This window comes from Falco cherrug, chromosome 9, assembly GCF_023634085.1.
Source record: "Falco cherrug isolate bFalChe1 chromosome 9, bFalChe1.pri, whole genome shotgun sequence".
NCBI classification, from domain to species: domain Eukaryota; kingdom Metazoa; phylum Chordata; class Aves; order Falconiformes; family Falconidae; genus Falco; species Falco cherrug.
In genome coordinates, this window is record NC_073705.1 from 33,009,039 (window position 1) to 33,015,038 (window position 6,000).

Below are 6,000 nucleotides of genomic sequence, written 5' to 3' on the forward strand. Positions count from 1 at the left end.
TCGTTTGCTGCCAGGCGGACCACGAGGGAGCAGGGGATGGAGATGAAATGCTTGTGGTGTGCTGCTGTGGCACATTCTCCCTCTAAAAGAGCTGTTACTCGATAAAGATCCTGTTGTGTCTGGCTGTTTGTGCGGTAGAAGCAGTGTGTGAAGCAGGGGAAGTGAGAAGCCCTGAATTGATAATCGAGCTCCAAGTACATAATTCAGACCTCTCCACTGAATAGTTTGACACCCCTGCCATAAATAAAAGAGCAGCAGAGTACAATAAACAATGCTTTATTCTTTCGAGTTAAAAACTTCCTTTGCACTGTAGTAAAATATTGACTTCAGGTGACCATATTACCACAAAATATGATCTTTTCCTGATACCAACCAAAGAAGCCTTTACATGGATCATGAGGCACCTAAGACTGAGACAGCTTTATTTGTACAGAGGAAATACCCACTTCTCTGGGCTAGTCTAGTGGCAGGGTGGTTGTTACTGGCCCACTTTCTAAGCCCCAGCATAAGCCAGAGTACTGTGACCTTAATACTGTATACAATTGGACGCCTGGAAGTATGTCATCCTTCATGACTTACCCATCTTCTGCCCCATGGATGGCCTGGACATATATAGCTCATTAGCTGACAAGGTCTATTCTGGTATTCAAGTTCCTGTGTACTTGGAGCAGTGCCCTTCAGCCCAGGTTGGGAGACCTCTGATAGTATAGTCAGAAAATGCATCCCAAGAGCAGCCATCAGAAGGCAGCCCAGACACAACCAGTCTGAGACACTGGGAGAAAACTTTTAATTTCTAATTAAATTGTGTTTGCTTTGTCAGCTGAACTAATTTACCATTTGTTCTCTTGCTTCAGAATTTTTGTTTATTAAACTCCAGCATCCAGTATTGGCCCTAAAGACTAATACTTGCTATAGCGGCAAATTTATTAGGACTCCCCTAGGTATTGAACAGGCTGAATTTTTTTATTATATGCACATAGCTTCTTTACACCTGCACTGTACATGAGCCGATGTGTTAAATAAGATCCAAAGCCCATTAAATGAAGAAGCCCATCTCTGAAAGAAGACTCCCCAGAAACCTGAACTCTGCCTGTTATATCACAGCTGGCTCACCCTTCCTCTGTCGTGCTGGCTGAAGCCATCAGGTTTTGGCAGATGCTTGAGAACCAAGATGCTGATGTGATCACCAGTCCTTGGCACAGCAAGGTATAGGAGTGTCCCTGGGAGTTGTTCATTTTTATTAGAAATATTTCTGTAGCATTGCACAAGAAACCGGCTGCTGGCAGGGAAGGAAGATGTACAGTAGAAAAGAGCTAATCCTATTTCTCCTCTGAACCATTACTTGTGTTTAGAGCTAAACTTAACTGGGACTGAGCCAGAGGTTCTCCAGGAAGGATTTCACAATCACCATCTGACAGGGGTCAGAAAGGAAAGTTTCAAAATCCCACTTGGAAAACCAAATACCTGAATACTTCTGTGGGGCTGAACCTGGGAGTAATCCAGATCGATGTTGCAGCTTGTTGTTCAGACAGATAACACAGACAACAAGCAGTCAGGTTTGTGTGTGTGCATGTGCACATGTGCAAACCACAGCTCCATCTCTTTTTCTGTGGGGTTTTCCTCCACAGGGCTCAGCCCCTGTGGGTCAGCTTCATGCACCCCACAGAGCTGTTTCTCTGCCAGGGCTCACTGCACTATGTTTTGTCCCTACCTCCACTATGAGGCCGTGGGATGGAACTCACAACCTGGGTCCAAGCTGGAAGGAAAGGAAGGAGAAGGGTTTCTTACTCAGCGCTCTCTTACTAGTGATCACTTTGCACTTTGCCCAGCCATCCTGAGCCCTATGTAACTCTGGTTTTTTTCAGTGCAGACATACCAAAGGGAGGCATTTCTTGCTAAGTGGTCCCCTTTTTCGGTAATTGAATCAGCTTCCATAGCTTGGGAGGCTTCCTGTCCTCTCAGTGAGGGCTCATGAGCCATCTGGAACCCCTCAGTGCCTCAGTGTGTCACCCTGCTGCTCAATGCCACACTGCCTTGGCTGCATCACATTGTCACCAGAGATGAGGAGCAGTACAGCTGAAGGTACAAGTGATGCTCTTTGCTCCACACAAAGGAATCACTAGATCTGGTCTGAAATTTTCTTTTGAGGTAGTGATGGTTGGATTCAGTTTGTTTTGTTAAAATGCATAGGTCTGCTGCTCTGTGCAAATGTCAAATGTCTAGAGAGCTGCTGAGGCTAGGAAGCCTCTTGTTTATGGGAAACTCTGGAAATCTTCCAATTTCTACCCAGTTCAAATGAAATCAAACTTTAAAAACAATAATCCAGTGAGCTAAGAGCTATGCCTTTGCACCAGGTCAGTGAATGAGATACATATTAAAATTACTTTGGTGACACTGGCACTTTTCTGTTCTGCAATACATCATTTGCCAGACACTGTGAAAACAGGAAAGGAGTGAATAAACATTGAATAAATGAGTCATTGCTATTAATTAGATTTTAGAATTATGTTAATGAGCCAGGAAAGGAGGAGCCAAGGTACTGGAGACACCTTGTTCCTACTGCCACTGCACAGGCAGGTGATTTAGCCTTGGTTTCATAGTCTCTGCCTCTGTGACTTATATGTGCTCAACTGAAATAATTCCTGCATGTCATGGTGGATATATCTGGTCCACAATTTACCAAGGCTCATAGGAAAACAAACCTTAGCACCTGCCACAAAGGGCTCGTGTGTTGGCCAGATGCTACAAAGATGATGACACCTTTTAAGCACATTGCTCTTTCTTTACTCTCTCCCCCTGCCCTCTGCCTGGGACCTTCTCTCTTCCTGAGCTCAGCTCCTTACGCTTCTGTTAGTAGGAGGGAACGTTTTGTGCTTGCTGCAGGTGGACCGGGAAGCCCTTGTGAAATGCTTCTGCTGGCAGAGACAGCAATAAGCAGCAAGGGGCAGAAAAGTCTTCAAAGCGCCTAGCATGGTACGGAAGATGATGTCTGCTGTGTGCCGTGTTAGTTAACAACGTAGACACAGCAAGGTGGGCATTAATTTGGGGTAATGAACAAGGGTTTAGTTTTATTCAGGCTGGATTTGGGATTAGTGGGAATAAAAAGCATATGTTGGGATCTGTGTGGTTTTATCTATGGCCTCTGAACATCACAGGCTTTCTTCTGCTCAGCCTTATCAGGCATACATGACCTTGGCCGACAATGCTGTTCCAGCAAAAGCCTGTAGTACAGATGCAGTCAAGTGTATAAAACCTTTGTTTTACCACTTGAGTCAGATTTATTTACAGGTTGGTCTTACTGCCATGGTACTAAGACCAGTTTTACTGGCAAAACTGTGCCCCCTGAAGGAGTGCTTCAAGTGCAGTATGGATATACAACTGCTCTTACATTAGCCCTACTCTCCCAGCATGAATGAGGCTAAGAAGCTTTTCAAGGACCAGGCTGTTGTTTAGGTTTTTCAGCTGAGAAGTGTAAAAACTGACAAGTGTAAACCACGTGGTTAGTGTCCTACTGAGCACAATCAGATAACCCCTCTTAGTATACTCCAGGGATGCAGATATTTCACACCATTAAACATGTCTTGGATGCCCAGAAGGATATACAGCTACTGCCAGCTTCCTCTACCACTTGAAAACACACTTAGCAGCAGGAATAGCCCCCCTCAGCGTTAGTAACAAGACGGTCAGCATGCAGCTGATCGCATGGCAGCTGTATCCAGAGATATGGACAGTCCAGCAGGAGAGGGTGCTCCACAGTGGCTCACGGGTGGCAGCCAGCCCTAAGAGCACTTGTCTGTGACTGGATGAGAAACTGTTTTCCCCTCACATAGCCATTTTGGTGATGGTGACGTCTCTTCCTCATTCCAAATAGGACAAAAAACCCCCCTAACCCAACAGAAAATTGTGGAAAAATGACTAAAGTTATAACATTAAGGAAATTTTAGGGTAAACCTGCAGCCGCTACCTCCAGGGTGGAATGCAGTTGGTATGCACAGTATCTACTCCCCAGTAGTTCCCCAGGCAACACAGCCTGCAACCTTAGCACAGGCTAAGAGGGACTGGAATGGTCTTGGAGCTTGGAGCGGAGTGAGGGCACTGTGGGCAGGCCCTGTTGTGTCGCTGGGGGAACTTGGTGGTACCACATACTGATAAACCACATCACAGCTGTCCAGCCAGGAAGGTAAGGGAAGATGTCGGCTGTTGAGCCAGCAACTATGGTGAAATTGCTTCCCTCGGGTGGACTTTGCTTATTATAATTTCATTGTAACACCAAAGCACAGCTCTACCCCAAAGCTGCCTGCCCCCAAGGTACGATCCCCCCTTGCTGAGCATGTGCTTTGTATTTTTATTTGACTGTACCTTTAAAGGTAAAGCGAGAGAATTTTACACCTGTCAGTGTGTGTACACTAGGGTCACTCAAGCTCCACCTAGAAGCAAAGAAATAGCGTAAAAGTAAGCTTGGAAGGGGAGAAGTGAGGGAAGAGTCCACTGTAACTCTTGGGCCTAGCCAATGGGCCAGCCCTGTCTCCTCCGTGCCCCTTGGGACACCTGTTGGGTAAGAGCCACGCTGACTGCCACTGCCTTTTATCAGCCATTAGGTTTCGTGTCTGTACTGTTTCACACTCGTTCTTGCAGTCAGTGCACTACCAACAGCAACCTCAAACCTTCATCTGTCACAGCCCAGTACAATAAAAAATTCTCAGCCAAGACCTGTTCTGTGTGAGTTTGTGGACATTTGAATAGTTGCACTTGAGCAGTGACTGTCATCGTGAACCCCCGACAGGCCGGGCAGGCCACCTGGCTGCAGCGTGCTGCCCAGCAGAGCCTCCGTGGGCCAGGCTGGCTGAGCGCAAGGGTCTCGTCTTGCCTGGGATGTTGACAGACCAGTTGAACATAAAGGGTAGGAGGGGAAAACCTCCTCCTTAACATGCCAAAAACCAAACACCGGAAAAAGAAAGCCAAAGCAATATTCAGCCCAACAAACTACAAAATACTAAACCAGCTTGGACTACTGGAAGATTTTGAGATATTTAAAATCTTTTGCTTTAGTTTCAACTTCTTAATACATATGTTTTAATGAATGATTTATTTAAAAAGTTGTTTCAGTCCAAAATAAAAGGGCTAGGACTACTTACTTATGTAAGCAAATGAGGACTTCTCAATAAATTTTCAGCAAATTTCCCAGCTCAAAAGATAGGGGTTGAAAAAAACCATGCCAAATGTGCCTTTTTTTTTCACCGGTGTTGTCAAAGCAGCCTTTAATTTTTCAGTGGAGAAGCTATTTGATTGGAAAATTCCTGCTAAGGTGCAGTCACATGATTTGGCTATGTTAGTAGGTTTTTGGGCCAGTACTCCAGCTGGTATTTGATCCTGCTTGGTTTATGTTCTCATCTGGTTGCTAAGGTAAGGAGTTTACTGTTAGTAGGATCAGTACTAGGGCCAGTTATGCTGCTGTGATGGACTGTTGGGACTGATCCTGTTGCCAGGACAAGTGTTTGTTGTCTCGGGTCAATAATGCAGTGGTTTCATGAAGGGAGAATATTAAGCAAAAGGGTCTCTCCATCTCCCTTTAAAGTCCCATCTGACCTAGCCTGGGGGACTGCTCAGGACTCACCAGCTGCACCACCTTTAGCAAGAGGAGTCTGTGTGAGGGTGACCATTCACTCCTCCAGCAGGAGAGATGGAGATATGGGGGTATCCCAGGTACACCCCCTGGTCCTGGTGAGAATATGGAAAGAGGCGAACATTTGTCTCCCTGGGGTAGTGGAAGATGGGAAGCCAGGGGGAAAATGGAGCTCCCCCGGGGCAGACCCTGCAAGTAACAGGACACAGGGACTGACAGGTGTGAGATGCAAAGGATAGCTCAAGGGCACTGTTTTGATCATGTCCAGACACTCCAGTAGAACATTAATGCTATATCTATAATTATACATAAATATGTAGACATACCTAGATACGTCTCCATTTAGGCATACAAGTGTGTATGGATGTATTATCAAC